Below are 20,211 nucleotides of genomic sequence, written 5' to 3' on the forward strand. Positions count from 1 at the left end.
TGGGGTCCCCCACCAGCAAAGGTAGGCGATAGCGACGGTGGGTTGGCGGCGGGAGGGGGGTCGAGAGGGTCGTCGACAGGGGGGCAAAGTTGGTGGTGGTGTCATCGGTGGCGGCAATGGCTGAGGGGTGGTGGCAATGGCGTGGGGGGGGGGGGGTCGGCGGTGCCGGTGGGGCTAATATGTGCCCCCGCACCTCAGGCTCTGGACCCCCCTTCCACCGAAGTCTGGCTACGCCCCTGCTCCCCGCTGCATGGCCATGCAGTCTTACCGCATGGCCATGTGTGTCTGGGGGCTTTTTTACCTGCTGCGGTAAAAAAGGGCCCTAGTGTGTGGGAATAATGGCCCCTACTGCTAGCGCAGGGCCCTTTTTCCCCACAGCTTGGTAAAAGGACCCCATTGTTTCTTCCTTATTATGTTATTCCCAGAAATAACCAATTTTAGGAGCAGCGAGGTTAGTACAATCTCTAAGCAAAAAACACACTTGCTTGGCTTAACTATCTTGTCCCACTCAGCGATTCACTGGAATTTCTTCTGCTGGATTGCTTTTTACAAAATTCCATTAGGCTGTGTGAGAGATCTGAGGCTTTAATTAGCTGCACATCCAGCTCAGATTTATTCAAGAAATAATCCACAAGAAATTGGTAGCTCTCAGCTGTTTTTGACTTGTTATTTAACATTTATCATTTATTTTAATTACAAGTGGGTCTAAGAGTATTGTTGCAGTTGTAAAGTCTAATCAATGGTTTGCATCATCATTAGCTTTTAAGGGGGGAGGGGGTCAGTGGGTGGGAGAAAGCACCCCTTGAGGAACATGCTTAGAAGTAATTGGCGTTTATATAAAGCACTGCATCAAACAATTACTTGTAAAGGTCAAATGAACTGACAGAATTTACTCTGTCAGGGTAGAATAATACTGAAATATGATACAAAGAAGATAGTTCTACTGACTGGAACAGCCCCTGTGGTGAGCCCGATATGCTAAAATATGCTATTAGTGATATCTTTTATAGAAGAGGCTCCCCTCTATATGTATTTTCACAAGCCAAGCATGCCACAGTGACACTAATGAAGAATAAGACCGAGGTTTGTGAAAGTCTATGGACTAACTGATTTATTGAGGCATGAGCTTTCAAAGACAGAGTGGAGGAGTAGCCTAGCTGTGAGAGCACTGAGCTAACCACCAGGGAGGCCCATTTCAAACCTCACTGCTGCTCCTTGGGAGCTTTGGTAAGTCACTCAGGAGCCCTTTTACTAAGCTGCGGCAAACAATGGCCTGCGGCAGTGTGAGCGTGTCTTTTGTGAGCTTGCTGGGCCAGGTTTTACCGCATCCTGGAAAAAGGGCCTTTTTTTATGGGGCCAGAAAATGGACATGCCGCAACCCCCCCCCCCCCCCCCCCCCCCCAGTGAACATCCATTTTCAGCCTGAGACCTTACCGTCACCCACTGAATTAGTGGTAAAGTCTCACGCGCTACCTGGGCAGTAAGCATGCAGCGCATGCCAACTGCTGTTTACCACTGGGTAAAGCCACACGGTGGAAAATAGAAAATATTTTCTACCACATTTTCGGTGTGCACCGAATTAAAAATTACCATCTGGGGCACGCAGTAGCCAGGTGGTAATGCCAATTTGGTGCATGCTGGATGTGCGTAGGTCCTTATGTGTCTTTGTAAAAGGGCCCCTCACCCCTTCATTGTCTCAGGTACAAATTTAGGGTAAATGCAAAACTGGTACTGCAAATGCAGTGGGCGTTCCCTTCATTTATTGCATTGGAACTTTTCAGTATGCACAAATTGATGGTTTCATATGTTAATTCGTAGGTTAACATGCATTAAACTTTTGAAGGCATTCTAACAGACTGAATGTGCAATAATAAATACACATCCATACTGCAAAAGCAAAGTAACTCACTCCAGGTACACGAAGAACTCAAAAATATATTGCACCAATAAACTGTAAAGTGAAAATTGTTACTTGTCTTCATTTATTTCATCAATAATGAATACACATCCATACAATAGGATAAAACTGGTAATTTAAAAAATAATGTCACCTTATCACATGGCCAAGAACCAATCAGAGTGTGATTCTGGTACAAGGATGCAATAAACCGAAAAGGATCCGCCTAGGGCGGAGAACTCAAAACGCCCCACGGGAAAACACGAAGTTTTGAAGAAAAAAGTGGGAGGATGAGATTACGACTATGAAGGACTCCACAAATATGAGGCAAAAAATTGAGCAAATTGAAAATTTTAATCGGCGCCTCAATCTCCGACTCTTAAATTTTCCATTGATAGCAGGGGTATCTCTGGTTGATACCTTTAAGAAATTCCTGATAGAAATTCTCCATTTTCCTTCAGAGGGTGTACCCCCGCTAAACAAAATATATTATATTCCCAAAAATAGAGAAGGAGTGCAAGGCCCTGAAGAAGATAACCTAAACTTACAAAATATTTCTGATATATTGGAACAATCCTCAGTCATTATAACTAACAGAGTCACAACGATTGTATCTTTGGTATTTGAGCAGGACTATAATGCTATTTTAAAGCTTTATTTCAGAAATATTAATGCTCAGTTCTATGGTTCTAAAATATGGATTTATCCTGACATCACCAAGGTTACACAACAAAAAAGGAAATTATTTCTGACATTAAAACAAAAGACTATAGATATCGGGGCTTCTTTTTTTCTTGCCTACCCATGTAAGTGTGTGGTGAGGTTGGGACAAACTAAATACATCTTTTTTACACCGGAACAACTAAAATCGTTTGTAGAGATGAAACAAGTGAAGTGAAAGTACCTGGAGGAAAATGTAGCCAATTCCAATTTTGAAAATTGCTTATATTTAATTTTCTCTAACTCTTTTCTCCCCCTCCGTTTATAATAGGGGTCTAAGAAAGGTTATAATGATCTCATGTGTATATTTTCTTTAATTATTCCATTCTTTAAATAATTTTTAGCGAAAGCAAGTTAATGTGAACTTTTTGGAATAATAAGTCTTTGATTTCTACCTGAATTTCTGTACAAGGTTTATCCTTGAATATATATAATTTAAAATTATAAATAAAGAATTAAAAAAAAAGTGGGAGGATGACCACGGATGCCAAAGACTGGAGAGGTTTGTACTTGAGTCTTTTTACTAAATAAACATTTGACTCAAAGTACAAACCTCTCCAGTCTTTGGCATCCGTGGCCATCCTCCCACTTTTTTCTTCAAAACAAAGATGCAATAAACAACATGAAAGGAAATGCTTGGCCAATTGGAAAAGAGTCAGTGCTTCCAAAACTGCAAAACCAAAGTAACTCATTCCAGGTACTAGAAGAACTCAAAAACATATTGCACCAATAAACTGTAAAGTGAATTTCTTGGTACAGAAAGTCCAATGGGTGTAAAGAATTAATGAGATATAGCTAATGTTCTTTGCAGAGCAAAGTCAAAAGGAAGTTTACCACTTCATCAATGAGAGAAGACTTTCAATACTGGGAGGGGGGCTGAGGCCAAAGTGGGTGGGAACAAAATTTTGCTACACCCTGCTTTCTGTGCTCCCCACCCCCTCCCTACCATAACCCTTAACAAACTTTAAATACCTGAGCTGGTGAGAATACCCTAGCCTAGACAGCAGAAGATATTCTCCTCTGGTGGCCAGAAATTTCCCAACGCTGGCAGTCTGTGGCACTTTCCAGGGGCAACCGTCATGCCAGTCCACCCCCCCATGCATGTTTAGTTTTGGCACATGCATGAAAACTGAGCATGTGCAGGGAGGCTGTTAAGATGACGTACCATGGAAAGGGCCACTGACCACGAGTGTTGGGGCTTGGGGATCCCTGCCAACCATAGCGATTGTGCTGCAAGTTTGGAGGGGGGAGGGCCCAGGCTCCTTTGGCCACCTCCCCCAATGTGGCTATGCCATTGTAATCTCTATGAAAAGACTTTTGAGGAACGCAGCCCCTTAAACCAACTCCCTTTACCTAGGAACCAATGAACATACAGGTCTCTCCACATGCTGAAGGTGATACCCAGGCATCACTTCACATTTCATCAGGGTGCCCAAGCCTTTCTTTACACATGCTGTTCGCGGTACACTTCTGATGATGCACATATCCTGATGACCTTCTGATGACACACAGGTCATAATGGTCTGCTTCCTTTTGTTAACATACTTGAATGAACTGCCTGGGCTGCAGTGGCTTCATCTGACAAAGTAAGCTTTGTTTTTTACATGACCCGATGCCAGATTTGTAGTTTCTTGAAGGTTGGTTGGGCAGAAAAATAGACTCAGCAGGCTGGATCAGGCCCAGAGACTGTAATTTGTAGACTCCTGGTCAAGTTGATGGTCTTATGTAATCTCTTCTAATAGATGGCTCAGGATTAACTGCATTCTGATTGCAAGAGCCAGGTTATTGAATTCTATTCATAAGGGAAGCTGTGCAGAACCAAAATTCTGGTTTATGAAGCTTCCAGTTTATATAGACATATAATATTCATAAACAGGATTACAACCATTTTTTAAAATTACATCTGCATTCTGCCTACATAATTATCTCTGACCCTGAAGCAAAATGCAGACATGAAGGGAAAATATTTGTGATTTTATTCATAGGCTTACAATCTTTTTTCTTTAAACTTAAAATTAAATGAGAATGAAGGAAAATTAAATGAAACCTTCATTTGCCATTCTCTTTTTCTCCTTGTGTTCACCCACAAAAGCCATATTTCTGTCTGTTGAAGAGCACATTTCAGAGCTTCAGCAAGATCCTACACAGGGCAGCAGGGATGTGCATGTGATAACATTCACTTGGTTCATTAATGTGCCTTAAAATATTTAGTGCACACAAAATCACACGTTCCCCCTAATTGTATAATCTTGTGTGCACATTTTTGCCCTTAGTATGCAAATTTTTGAATGCAGGTTATAGAATAAAGACAGTTATGCATGTAACTTAATTGTTAAGTTAGGTGCTAATTGGCATTAACTACCAGTAGTAGGCTATAATTGGAGTTAATTGGGGCTAATTTGCAGTTATGCACATACCTGCCTTTAGTCATAATTCTAACACCTTTAGCACGTAACTGTTAGGGGAAGCAGGTGTGGACATGAGAGGGATGGGCGTGACATGCTAATAAAGGGTTATTTCAAACATATATGTGTAAACACTGTGGGGAATGAGGATGGGATCACAGTGATTATTACAAAAAAGCGCAATAAAGGTTTCCAGAGTTTTTGGAAAGCAAGGAAAGAACTTCTTTTTCAGCAGAAACCTGTTTAAATTTATTTTGAAACTGGAGTTGGAGTTGGTACATTTTTATCGACTTCGACTCCACCCAAATTGTTTCCGGTTCCGACTGACTCCACAGCCCTGATTATGCTAGTATTCTATACTGCAATTATGCACATTAATTGCCAATATAGAAGTTGTGCTTAGTGTCCAGCATTTTAGCATCTAACTGTAGGTGACCTTTATAGAATTATTCCCCTTGGTTGTCACTGCTACTTTTTCTTCTTGTTACTAGGTTAGGCATCATGTTGTATTGTTGTGCTTTCTTCCATGGATCATTCCAGTTCTTTAGGGGGTCCTTTTACTAAGCTGTGGTAAAAGGGGGCCTGCTTTGACAGCAGTGGCTAAAAGGCTGTCTGTTGTTTTGGAAAAGAAATGGCATGCGTTAAGTGAACCACTTGCTGTGCAGCCATTTCGGGGGAGCACTTACTGACACCTCAATGGGGCTCCTGTAGTAACCATGTCGGTAATCGGACTGTGATTACCGCTGGGTAAGCACCGGCACTACAAAAATTGAATCTTTTTGTAGTGCCGAAAATGGTGCCCGCTGTGGGTGGGAACCACTTCTGCAGTAGCCCATTAGCTTAGCGGAGTTTTAAAAAGGTTTGGACAGCTTCCTAAAGGAAAAGTCCATTGACTATTATTAAATGGACTTGGGGAAAATCCACTATTTCTGGGATAAGCAGTATAAAATATTTTGTACATTTTTGGGATCTTGCCGGATATTTGTGACCTGGATTGGCCACTGTTGGAAACAGGATGCTGGGCTTGATGGACCTTTGGTGTTTTCCAGTATGGCAATACTTATGTACTTATGTTATGTACTTAGTTCTGGATTGGCGCACGGCAAGCCTGTTGCCAACTGCCAACCCTTTAGGAAAAGGGCCCCTTATTGAGGAAGAAGCTTTTCTGTTATTGTGGGTCGTATGTGGTGCTCTTGATCAGGTCCCTGCCATAATGGACAAAGTACTTCTGCAAATTCCGTGGCAAGCGAATCTTTTGTTGCAAGGATATTACCTGCTAAAGGATAATTTCATGCACTCAGAGGTTGTTATCATATTTGAACGGCTTGAAGTGGTGGCAGAATGAGCAGATTTCCCTAGCTGCACATCTAACTGCATTTCAGTATCTTTGGAGGACTGTAATAAGTTGCCTTTTCTGTTCATGTTGTACTACAATTGGGTGCTTTTTGTTCTCCTAGTGCTATGAACTGTACCTTAGATGTGCTTTGCTTTATTTAATTAAGTTATTTATTAGGATTTATTTACCGTCTTTTTGAAGGAATTCATTCAAGGTGGTTTACTTTAATATATACTGCCTTGCTGTTTGGTGTGTTTAGGAATTCAGTTCTATAAAAGTGTACCTATATGTAGGCACACAAATATTATTGTGACTGGGTATATATGTAGGTATGCACAGAGGTGCAAACCCTTTCACCAGACATAGAACTGATGCACCTGTGTTCTGGGGACACTTGCGTAACTTATGATATTCTGTAAGTGTACACATATATGTATGTATCACCTAAATGTAGATGCTCATATTATAGACTTACTCCATTAGTGTTTGGCTATCGGAGCAAATGGTGGCCAATCAAAAACTTAAACACTAAACATTATCACGCTCTGAGTAGCTTGAAAGTTTTGCATCTAATTATTGCCAGTAGAGATGGGCTGCTGTTTGTGACGAAAGTTCTTAAAGAGTGCGCAGGATATGAAAGACAGCACACGCTTATTTAAAAGTGTGCTGTATGTGCAAAGAGAATACACCGTTTGCACTCTTTAAGAAGAATGAACATTTGAAATAACAGTCACTCTGGAATGAAAACCCCTCCAGAAAAAACACTGCATGAAACTTTTATGGCTGCCCCTCCTTAATTGTAAGCTTGTCCTGCCGGGAGAATGAAAAAGGAATGGCTTAATGATGTAGTGGAATTCCCCTTTTTAATTAACAGTCGATTGCAGACAATTTTGATATGATAAGCTCACATAACTTATAAGTCAAAGGCAAGCACCCTTTACTGAGCCCCTCAGGAGTTTGGAGCAACTATTGAGTAGGTGAGATCCATTATCATTTCATTGAGAGCACTAAAAATGTATTCCTGGGTTGAAGAATGCATGTTTGGACTTAATATCATGGGTGGTCATTGCAAGGTTCCTCAGACCTGCTACCTTCAACCTATAGACTTCTATTTTGACTGTTTGAAGTATTATAAGGGTGGCAATATGTTGGCCTGTGTGCTGGTTAATGTGCACTCTTTTCAGAATATATTTATTACTGTTCAGGTTCCAAGGAGTAGAGGATAACATACGATTTCAAACGTGCAGGGAGAACGGTCAATCCTTATTTAAAGCACGGGTCCATCAGGAGTCTTTGGATAACAAATCTCCTGTGTATGGTGCTGTGTGAGAAGGAGCTGCCATGCTGCCTCCTTTCCCCCTCCAATCATGTGTCTTTTTATATCATATGCTTACTTCACTGGTCCTCTCATTTCCCCCGTCTCTCTAATTCCCAATTTTCAGCCAACTTCTAGTTCCCCGTTTCTACCTTCTGTAGTCATAAACTAATCAACCTCATCTACCTCTGTCTCTCATCCCCTTACAAAGCCTGTTCCTTCCCTGCCACTCATCCCCACTCCACTTCCAGACTCTTTCCCATATCTTAACACCTTATACAGGCTTCCATTCCCCTTTACACTTCCATTTGCATTCTCTCTTACTTCCTTCGTCTCTCACCTTCACAGCCCTCTGCTTCTATGTCCCCTTTCCCCAGCATCCATTGCTTCACCTCTCCCCCATCTCATCCCATACTCCCTTCCCAGCATCTGCCCATTTACTCCCTCCTTCAATATTCATTTACCCTGCCTTTCCTACATGCCCCAGCATCTATCTCTGTGCTCGTTCAGCTCCATCTTCCGCTGCATATGCCCTTCTTTTGACTATGCCACACTGTCGGTTCTCCTCTCTCAGTCCTCAGCATGAATCCCGTTTTCCCATTGCCACCTGCCAGCATCTTCCTCCACCTCCAGAAACAGATCCTTCTCCCAAACTCCCCTACTCTCAACTCTGTCCCCAGCACCTATGTCAGCCCTTTGCCTTTTTCCCAGCATTAGCCTCTTTCTCCCAATTCAACCCCCAGCCCCAGCATCAACCCCCATATCCCTTCTCCAGCATCATATGTGGTTGGTGACTTAGATGTTTGGGGAGGCTAAAGTGGAGTGAGGCTAGGGCAAAGCAAGAGAGGGTGTGGTGGGCCAAGTCAAATTCCTTGGGGTTGCAACACATCTAGCATACAGACATCCCCCCCCCCCCACTAGTAGCTCTGTTATACACACTGAACACACCAAAATAATACAACATATTAAACAATATTTGCAGCATTCTTAAATAAATATATGCAGGTACTTAAACACTTGGCTCCCAGTCAATCCTAGCTCCCCAGTCCAGCATCTTCCAGCTGGCCATGTGAACAGTGATGTTCAGCAGCACTGCAACAGAAATCCTTTGGTTACTGGCAACCATAAAATGATTTGCCTCTCTTCAGTCATATGGCATCTCTTCTTTCTTTCCCATTTCTCTACCCTCCGTGAGATAGCTTTGCTTTCCTGTGCTCCTTCCACCCAGGGCTCGGCTCCAGCACACCAAAAGAGAAACTGGTGCTGGCACTTTCCGCCCTGTCACCTCTGCTGGGTTGCTGCCTGCCTGAGTCCGCAGCAGCAGCAGCAACAGCAACAACACATAGGAACTGCCAGCTTAGCTTCCCTTCCCTGCCGCCATCTTCTTTGACTCGTTGAGCCATGCATGTGGGTCCATAATGCTGTGCATGCTGCTGCTGGCTCTGCTGGACACTCTTCTCCTCCTCCCTCTCTGAAACTGTGATGTAATTTCCAGTTTCAGGAAAGGAAGAGTAGGGAGACTGGGAGAGCCAGCAGCAGTGCGCATAGCATGCTGGCCCCGCGCATGGCTCGAGAAAGAGAAGACAGCGGCAGGCGGACTTGAGCAAGCAAGCAAAAAAGGGAGGGGAAAGCTATGGTTGAGGCTGGGGAGGCTAAGCCTCTTATACAGGGTGCCTATGTCCAGCATCTTCCGCCAGCTCCCTTTTCCCAGTACCTAGTTCCAGCATCATCCACCAGCTCCCTTTCCCCAGTACCTAGCTCTAGCATCATCCACCAGCTCCCTTTTCCCAGTACCCAGCTACTTCTCCCAATGCATTGACCCAGAATTAGCCCCCAGCTCCCTCTCCAAGTCCTCCAGGACCAGTAATAGTCTCCAGCTCCAATAGCTGCCTCCAACAATTTTCTCCCAATCCCCCAGCTCCTTTCTCCCAATGATCTGCCCTCAGCCCCAGCATCCATCTCCAGTCACTACCTCTCAACTCCCTTCTGCCTGCCTCCCCCAATTGTGCTGCTGTATGCTTCTCTTCCGGGGCTGCTCAGCAGGTACATCAATAGGGCAGCCCAGGAAGAGAAGCAGCACAGCTGGGGGGAGGGGAAGAACATGGTCTGAGCTGTGGAGGAGTGATCCAACGAGGCAGTCTTTTGGTGCCCCTAAATTTGGGTGCTCTGACTGAGCCACTGCCACACTGGCTTGCCTCTTAAGCTGCCCTGGTTTCCCTAATCCCTTCTCCCTTCTGTCCAGCATCTTTCCTTTCCCACCCCAAATGGTCCAGTTTCTTTCTTCTTCTTCCTCCACTTTCGGATAGGAAAGAATCAAATGAACAACTCACTCCTACACAGTTCCTAACCTCGACGACACCCGGGGCGGATCGCCGATGCACCCCCCCCCGGGTGCACGCTGCTGGGGGGGGGTGCCGCGGCGCACGCCTGTCGGCTGCGAGTTCACTACGCTAAATTCTCTTGTTCGCTGCAGCTCCCTCCCTCTGCCCCGGAACAGGAAGTAACCTGTTCCTGGGCAGAGGGAGGGAGCTGCAGCGAACGAGAGAATTTAGCGTAGCGAACTCGCAGCCGACAGGCATGCGCCGCGGCACCCCCCAGCAGTGTGCACCTGGGGCGGACCGCCTCCACCGCCCCCCCTTGGTACACCACTGCTCCTACATATACCAAAGATAAAGTCAGCCACCACAGTTACCCAGGGCTCAATCCCTGTCAACCTTCAGGGAGAAGTACACCAAATACAAGAGTGAAATAATGTGCTTTCAGCAACCGTTTAAATCATTTCAATGATTTTTTTTTTCCTGCAGTATCATCCACAGAAGCAAACCTTTCTGGCAGCCTTTCTGCAATATCGCTTACAAAAACATTAAACTGGACTAAGTTGGTAATGCCCCTATTCTCAGAGTGAACACCATGTACTACTACCCTTTGTTACCTCCTGCTCAAATAATGTCCCCAATCAAGAATGGGCTAAGCCAGTACTTGTCCAAAACACCTAGCATCTAATATGTGTGGATGTACAGGGCAAGGGATCAGTAAAAGGCCAGAGCTCTCAAAGGGGACTTTTCTTATGCTATGATGTGAAAGCTAAAGCTACTTCAGAGTGGACCAAAAAAAGCTAGCACACTTACCAGTCGTATTGATAGCCTACTAGCCCCAGCTCACACGGTCTGCCCCCCCCCCCCCCATGGCTCCTTTCTGCCGCAGAGGTTCTGTGCTCTTAAAAAAAAACCCCACACAATAAGAGCTGCTGACACAGAGCCTAGTGCTGAAGTTCTCACAGCCAGTCTCTGCCGGAATCACCCTCCTGTGACGCACTTCCTGCTGCTGTGGAAGAGGTTCCGGCAGAGCCTGGTTATGAGCGCGTCAGATAAGGCTCTGTGCTGGCAGCTCTATTTTTTTTTTTTACGAGCAAAGAACCACTGCAACAGAAAGGAGCTGCAGATTTGAGAGGGGGGCGGACTGCGGGAGATGGAGGAGCCAGTGGGAAGGGAGAGGAGAAAAACAGGTATATGTTGAGGCATGTGCGGAAGGAGAGGTAGAAGGGGACACTTGGTCCAACCACATTTGGGGGGAAGGGGCAATGAACTCCTTTCCCCCCCCCCCCCCCCCAAACTACACCCATGCCATTCTTCTAATTTTTGGAGCTCTCTTCTCATGGTTTCTACTCCCTCCAGGACATCCACTCTATTGGCTATCTTGTGTCATCCTGCAAAAAGGCAAACTTTTCCTTTTAACCCTTCATGTCTTTCACAAATATATTAAAGAGAATTGGCCCCACTACCGACTCCTGAGGCACTCCACTACTCACCTGCTTTTCCTTCGAGCAGATTCCAGTTACCACCAACCACAGTCACATTATCTTAAGATTCTGTGGTCTTTTAAAGGTTCCACGGTCAGATCATAAGAACAGCCATACTGGGTCAGACCAATGGTCCATCTAGCCCAGTATCCTGTTTCCAACAGTGGCTAATCCAGGTCACAAGTACCTGGCAGAAAACCAAATAGTAGCAACATTCCATGCTACCAATCCCAGTGTCTTAAGGGGTTTTTTTGAGTAGCATTATTAAATAAGCAGGAAGAATCTTCTTCTCTGCTATTAAATCTGGTAAAGAAGAAAGGTGCATGAAGAATAATTTAGCAAATATCAGCAGAAATTGGGGCAGGACCCTGCTTTGGATAGTTTAGCAGATCAGTGGTACTTGATTTCTTAATGCTCTTGATGCAATTATGTTGAGTTTGATCTATGGGAACTTTCCATGGTTCATGAAAAGGGAGGGGGAGAGAGAGGAGGGGGGAAGAGAGAGAGAGAGAATGTGGAGCAAATGCCTGAGAGTAACAGGAAGACTTGGAGAGTATTTGCTAATCTTTGTAATGTAGACATACAGTAATGAATGTGAAGAAGCAATTTTGTGTTTCAGGACGTACTGCTGCCCTAAATAGGACAAATGAATTGTTTCAAACTTTAAGAAGATTATTTGGGCAATAAAAATATGGAACAGTTATATCCAGATGATCTTGAAGGTAAGATTTCTAACCAATATTTTGCAGGAATTAGATGTGAGAAAGTAAGGGTTGAAATTGGAGAAGGTGCATAGGGAGTAAGTAATTCAGGCGCCCTTTTACTAGGCTTTATAATTGTGCAGTGCGTGCCCAAGTGAGACTACCACTAGGCCAGCGTCCCCTGTCGGTAATTTCAGATTTGGAAAATGAACAGAGCAGATCGTTAAAAGACAAACGTAATTTATTTTTAAACACCAATTAAAAAAAAAAAAAAAAAAAAAATATATATATATATATATATATATATATACACACGCATAAACAGCCCGACACAGGCCGTGTTTCGCCCAACAGGGCTGCTTCAGGGGCTACACAACAATCCTTTTACTGTCAAGTGTAATGAATATATATTGAGTGTGCTGAAGTAAAATGTAAAAAAGATCACTTTGATTTGAAAAAACAGCGCAGAGATATTTTATTATTTATTTTTGTTACATTTGTATCTCGCGCTTTCATATGAGATTGTCAGTTTGATTTCATGTCAGTATTCTGTTTTTGGTCTCTCCAACTGAAGCAGCCCTGTTGGGCGAAACACGGCCTGTGTCGGGCTGTTTATGTGTGTATATATATTTTTTTTAATTGGTTCTTAAAAATAAATTACGCTTGTCTTTTAATGACCTGCTCTGTTCATTTTCCATCTTGGAGTTTGCAGACCGTCTGCCTTTGTGCTTTCTTGGTAATTTCAGATTTGGCACACACCCATAGCGCCTGGATGATTTATGTATTTCCTCCCACGCGTGCCATTTCCGGTGGTAATCGGCAGTTGGCACGTGCCAATCAGTCACTGCACGTGAAGCGCGTGAGCCCTTACCGTTAGATTAATGGGTGGTGTTACGGGCTCAGGCCAATTTTAGATGCCTGCTGGTTTCAGTTTTACCGCATGCTCTTTTCCTGTCACGTTTAAAAAAAAAAAACTTTTGTAGACACGTTAAAAACTGGCCCAGCGCACACCTAATACATGCACCTACACTGCCGCAGGCCAGTTTTTACCGTGGCTTAGTAAAAGGGCTACTCAGATATTGGAGCAGTCTGCCCCTGGATTCATGCCTTCCATTATTCCCTAAGAGGTGTAGCTAACTGCTTTGCCCAAAATTTTGAGAATGACACCAACAACTACTGCAGAGATTTAGCTCCAATCACACCTAAACCTTTGCAGTTAACATACTTTAGTAAACAGGGGCCTAAGACTGTATAATTAAAATTACAGTAGATACTTGCAGTCCCCAAACAAGTGACATTTTATTTAACATTTCACAAGCAAGGAGAGTACAAATTATTCTACTAATAAAACATTAACATATAATTAAAATAAATTTGCTGTGCTTTGCTTTTACAGATCACATAGAGGTCAATTTTACAATGTGTACTTCTACAATGCTCTCTTACATGTTTGTGTCTAGTGCTGTATATGTCTAGGAGTGCTATAAAAATGATAAGTGGGAGAAGTAATATTCCAGTTGAACAAAAAATATGTGCGCCTCATTAGTTTAATATTAGAAATGTGAGGAAAATCAAAATGTACAGTAGACCCTGCTCCACTCTCCAGTTCAAAGAGGGAGGCAGGCTAAGTATATTCTTTGAAGTCACAGAATATGTGAGGTGTTAGTTCCCCTGACTCACTCCATCTTCTAAATCTTGCTTTATAGACCCATTCATCAATTAAGTCACTTGAATTAAGATAGAAGTGTTTGGTTTAGGTTGGAAAGGAAATTAAGGAAGTATATAGGTCAAAATTTAGTTACCTGTTAAAAGAGAACAAGTAATTATATTTCTGGGGGCTTTGATGTAAGTTTACAAAGGGAACACACTAGATTTCATACCTCAGAGTACACATTTTTGAACGGATAAGACATACTGCTGCATACCCAAATAACAGCTGAGAAAGCAATCGGGACTACACACAAAGAATCAGAACAGAGTTAGACCTCACAATCAAGAGGCTAGCTACAGTTGTTGTCCCTGTTACAGCTTCTTCCTCCTTCCAGATGGATAGTGTGACCCAAAAATGAGGGACTGGTGTCATGTGCAATATACCTGTAAGTTGAATCCCTCATGAAACAAGTAGAGGAATTAACAGAAGAGGAAGTGAGGCTGAGAAACATTTGTGACAATGAGAAATGCATCAACTAAATGCTTTTTGAGCCTTCAAGGATCTTCAGCAGAGAGGAAGAGCTGGACACAGATCACCAAAGCCAGCAGAACTGACATCCTGACTCCATCTTCCCTCAAACTGAAGATTTAGTATACAGCCCTGGAGGTAGAGGTGGAGAGGACATCCGCAGAACAGAAGGAATTTGAATTAAAAACTAAAGTTGCCAGATCCGTGACCACTAGAAAGCAAAGGGTATAGATGGTTTGCGACTCCCATCTGATAGGTACAGAGGTGTACATCTACTGACCAGTCATGATGTCATGGCATAAATGGAACTGATAGATATCCCATCAAATGAATCAAAAGTGACTTCATGGCTCTGGAAGAGAGGGTGAAACAGATAAATGCACAATTGATGTTCTCATTGATCCTTCCTGTTGAGGGTAAAGGCTGGGAGAAGTTCACATCTTAGACATGAATACATGGCTACACAGATGGTATCATCAAGAGCCATTCTAGTCTCCAGGGAGCTCTTTGCACTGAGTACACACATGTGATCTCTTATCAACTGGAAGATAATCAAACATGCGACAGTGCAAAAGACTAAATAGCCTCATCTCACTGCTGGACTGGTGCCTGCATCCTAGTATTGCTGAGTTCTTAATTTACTTTATATACTTCTACTCCATTAACAACTTAAGTCCCATAAGATTACTAGTTATGTGCTATGCTATGCTATGCTATTCTTTATTTTAGGTTTCCCTAAAGGACTTAAAAATGCTGTATTGCTAAAAGCTAATTACTGGCTGATGAAGATGCCCTAAATAAACCTATCCTCCTAATTGACTTAAAAGCCTATAAATCAAAGATCAAGCCTGGAGTGGATAGGATTTTGGTGGGGGCAGGGGATTAAATGCTAAACAGAAACTCTTGTTAGCTGTGCTGTAAACTGATGTTAAAAAAAAAACTCTAAAACAGCAAATTTAAATGCTAAACTGTATTCTATATCAATTTTCATATGAAATTATAACAGAGACTTTAGATGCTGTACTATACCCAACTCCTTTTGTTAAATAAACAGAGTAACTTAAAAAAAGACATTGAAATTACCTATTTAACACAAGTATCCTTTTCCCAAGTTTGAATCAGTGTCGTAGCCAGACTTGACATTTTGGGTGGGCCCAGAGCTAACTTGAGTGAGCACTAGTTATATAGGTGTGAATAGTGGGATACTACTAAATAATGCCTTAACAGTGCACTTGATGATGGATTTCTAAGTAAATAGCCAGCCCAACAGCTGTCCTGTATCAACATAAACCACATACATACTTAATGGAAACACAGACACTTTTACATATAGTTATATTATCCCATAACTTAAACTTAATCTACTATAAGACAAACATCTCAACACACATCACAGTATCCTGAAAAATAATAACAAGCAAACGGCACATATCCTTCAAACTCTGCTTTGTAACAAATGCAAATGCCCGATTAAGCTGCATTCATAAAACAGGCAAATAGCTTTGAAGTCTCTTTCTTTCCTCTGGCTCTACTGCTTTCTCTCTCCCTTTTGAAACTGACATTCCCATTGGAAAAGCCAGACTCATAGAGATCCCCATATAGTAACATAGTAGATGACGGCAGAAAAAGACCTGCATGGTCCATCCAGTCTGCCCAACAAGATAAACTCATATGTGTATACCTTACCTTGATTTGTACCTGCCTTTTTCAGGGCACAGACCATACAAGTCTGCCCAGCAGTATTTCCCACCTCCCAACCACCAGTCCCGCCTCCCATCACTGGCTCTGGCACAGACCGTATAAGTCTGCCCTCCACTATCCTCGCCTCCCAACCACCAACCTCTCTTCCCCCACCTGCTCCGCCACCCAATTTCGGCTAAGCTTCTGAGGATCCCTTCCTACTGCATAGGATTCCTTTATGCATATCCCACGCATGTTTGAATTCCGTTACCGTTTTCATCTCCACCACCTCCCGCGGGAGGGCATTCCAAGCATCCACCACCCTCTCCGTGAAAAAATACTCCCTATGTTCCTACATATGAACTACATGCACACAGAATCTCTCACCTTGGTCACATATAGAACAAAACCATTCTTTACCAATTGCAGAATAAAGGACCAAAAATTAGAAGTCACAGAGATGTCAGGTTATGCAGTTCCAAGCTGGAGATTTACAATTTATAACCTAAAGCAGTGTTTGATTTGCAGTTCCTGATCCTGCCCATTGAAATCAGTGCTGCAAGTCCCATAATGCTGCACCAAGATGGGGTATTCAGAAATCCAGGACTGTATCAACATTTCCAGCCTGGAACTGGGTAATCTTGAATGATGAATCTCTGAAATCATCCTGTAGCATAGCATAGCCCTGCCCTTCCCAATCCCCCACCCCCACCCCCACCCAGAAGTCCAGAATATAACAAAACCTTTTTTAAACTTTGATATTGCAGAGTCCACACCCTCCCAACAACCCATCAGCATGATATAGAAGACTGGTTTTGTTTTGGTTTTACCTGGATACTGCAGAACCCATCCCCCACTCAGAAGCCCACCAGTATAAAACTTTTTTTTTTTAAACCTGGTGTCTGTGTCCCCTGGTCACTGCAAAAAAGTTTTTTTCCAGAAATGTACTGCCCTGGATGAGACCCAGATCAATGTCTATGTGTTGCAGGAATTGAGATAGGAATTTGTGATACTTCAGGAGTCAGACAGCACACACCAGAATGAGGGAGAAATCTTCTTTATTTGCCAGCAAACAAAGCAGGACATCAGTTCTAGCTCTCTTCTCTCTCTCTCAGCTCTCTGTGTCTTTCTCTCAGCTCTCTGTCTCAGCTCTCTTCTTATGCTGTCTTCTCCTTCTTCTGTCTCTCCTGTTGTCTTCCAGCTTTCTTCCTTTCTTCTTTCTGACGTAAACTGCTTCTGCTCCCACTTAAATAGGGTCCTAAGCCCTCCTCCTAGCCTAGCCCCCTTTACTCCCAATTGGTTAAGACATTGATTGGCTACCTTGCCTCAACCAATCATTACTTTTGAAATATCAGTTACATAGGTTCCAGACATCCTAAACTGACCTGTGACCTGGGGCCCCTCAAGCCAGACATTTGGTCTCCAGAACTCTTACATTTCTCATTATGATTGATGTCTCATCTATGGCTTAGACTGGATTCCCTTAGAGACTAAGAGGCCCCATCTAACATTGGTTATTCTCATATTCCTAGTCTGGTTCATACTAACTGCTAACTAAACTCTGGCATTCATTAAAGAGGTTAAAAGCCAGGCTTACTTAATAGCATACATATCAGGTTATTACTTCCAAGACCATTCCTGCATTTTACCTATAATTAATCAAGGAGAAGAGAGCTGACTAATTCTGACCTTTTTCACCTTCAGCTTATACATTGAACCAGCCAGAACTATGGCTAAGTCAAACCACATGTTGATCTCCTCAACTGCAGTCTTAAACAGCAGACAAAGGATCATTTTAAAAGTAACACAGAGTTGAACAAACATCCTACATAGAAATTACAGAGAATAAAACATATTCTAAAATAAGCATTCTTATAAGACATATCTAAACATCAGGAATATCTAGAATTATTTAGAATCTAACTATTTCCTTATAACAAAATCTACATATCAAGAACTTCTGAAATAGTATTTCAGCCTTTTAAACTTCAGCATGTCTGGCTTTGTTCATTCATAATAGTTTACAGCTGTGCCAGCTAGCATTGGCAATTCACAAGGGACAGAGTTTCATTTCTCACTGACCTTTCCTAACCTTAGCTCGGCCAAACTAGACATTGAAATAATATGAACCATCTGGCAGGACTTCACTTTAGTTGCAAAGTAAAAAGTTAGAATCCAAATTTCAAGCTTTTAACAGAATTAACCCTTCATATGATTTCTTATATATATTATGCCTATGGCTGCCTCATTCCCCCCTTTGAGACTAAAATCAGCTTATGCAGAGATAAGTCTCACAACTCAAACTCTGGAGATTATAGTGATCCTAACTAGGAATAGACTTGTGAATCACCATTACCCTACTTGTTAAGGTCCGACGGCATACTGCCGAAGCACATGAGGCCAGGAAACAAAACAAAAACCCTGCTAAAACTAAAACTATTAGGGAAATAAACAAGGGACGTATCCAGGAGGTCAATGACCACCACCAGGAGGTAAGATCTAACCCTCCTCGGTAATCCTCCACATTAAGGCTAGCCAACTGTAGGACTTTATCCATAGCATGCCTAACTACATGCGTCCTATTTATGACAATAGTACAGCACTCTGAAGAATTTAGCACTGTGCAGAGGCCACCCTGGGCTGCAAAGAGATAGTCAAGGCCCATACGGTTATACCGAGAAACTATACTTAATTCATTAATTTGATCCTGCAATGCATTGACTACTACGTTCAGCTCATGAACTAAAACATGGAGTAGGGACTGAAGTCTCCGGGTAGCCATACCTAGTTCAGTAATACCCGCTACCGGGCCCCCAATTGGAATCCAGGCTGTGGCAGAAAGGGCTACAAGTCTCTTTTTAGTCAGAGGATAAGTAGAATTAATATACTGGAGGGCTAATTCAATCGCCTCATCCTCTGTGGCAACGGAGGAAGGTAAGGACAAAGCCTCTCGCTTAGAGCGGTGCGGGGATAGCGGCTTAAGAGGAATAACTTTAGGAAAATAATTCAAGGTTACCAATACACAAAAATCATATGTGGAGGGAAGAATCATGTGGAGGACATTATCACAGAGCCAGTAATGACCAAGGAGAGGGTGAGGAAAGTTCCCAATAAATGTTGGCTCAGGCTGGACAGGGTACTTAGGGTGCCCATAATGCGAGCCCCTATCCCAGGGGGAACGAAGACGAAATGGAGACTTTGCACACCATAAGCGCCAATCCCCAATTGTGACAGGCTGCTCATTTGTTAGTAACTCTTCATACCCCGGGGACTTATGAAAGTAGAAAATAAGCTTGGACACTATAGTCTTCTCAGTGGTACGCTTAGGAGCCAGATAATCACCTGGGTCATAATCTACAGGTATGGTAGCAGGGCACATAGGAGTACCTGGAGAAACTACCCACACAGATTCTCCTTTTTCTGGGAGAACATTAGTATAGTTACAGGGAATGGGAAGAACAGTTGAGATGCTTCTTGTTAAACAAAACACTCCAGAGGCTGGATAGGGAGACGTAAAAACTGGCCTTAGAGAAGATTCAGAGGGGGAAGTAGCATTATAAAAGGACCACCAAGTATAATCCTGGCTCCAAGGGCCTGAACTCGAAAAGTAGGGAGGTATAAGAGCTGGGAGTTGCACAGGGACAGGTACAGCTGGGACATCTGTGGTATAAGGGGAAAATCGGGAACACACAATACAAGGGGAAGTAATCTTGGCCTGGCTAATTAGTTCCTGGACTGAGTGTAACCAAAGGTTGGAGCGAGTTGGGGTATTAGAAACAAGGAGGCAAGGAGTAGAAAACAACAAAAGCATCCAAACTACTAACATTTTCTTTCTTCCTAATCTAAAACAAATACAGCAAACTAATTAAGCAATAATATTTCAACAGTCTGTGCTAGTCACAGATTACTCTCATATAATGTTCTCAGTCTTTGAGTTCTTATACCAGTTGGGATAGACCCTCAACTGACAAGGATCAAGCTTTCAAATTCCAAGAAAGCCAGAATCAGGGCAAGAAAGAGTCTCAGTGTGAAGCCGAAGTTCAGCCGCTCCTGCAGTATGCAGTTGACCCTTCTTTTCAGCTAGTAGATTCTTTGGTTCGGGTCAAGCGCAACTTCAATGGCTCCGCTGGATCACTTTCTGCTCTCCACTGTCTAGGCTCCGTCTGATCCGTGCTGGGC

The sequence above is a fragment of the Microcaecilia unicolor genome, chromosome 4 (assembly GCF_901765095.1).
Source record: "Microcaecilia unicolor chromosome 4, aMicUni1.1, whole genome shotgun sequence".
Classification (NCBI taxonomy): Eukaryota; Metazoa; Chordata; class Amphibia; order Gymnophiona; family Siphonopidae; genus Microcaecilia; species Microcaecilia unicolor.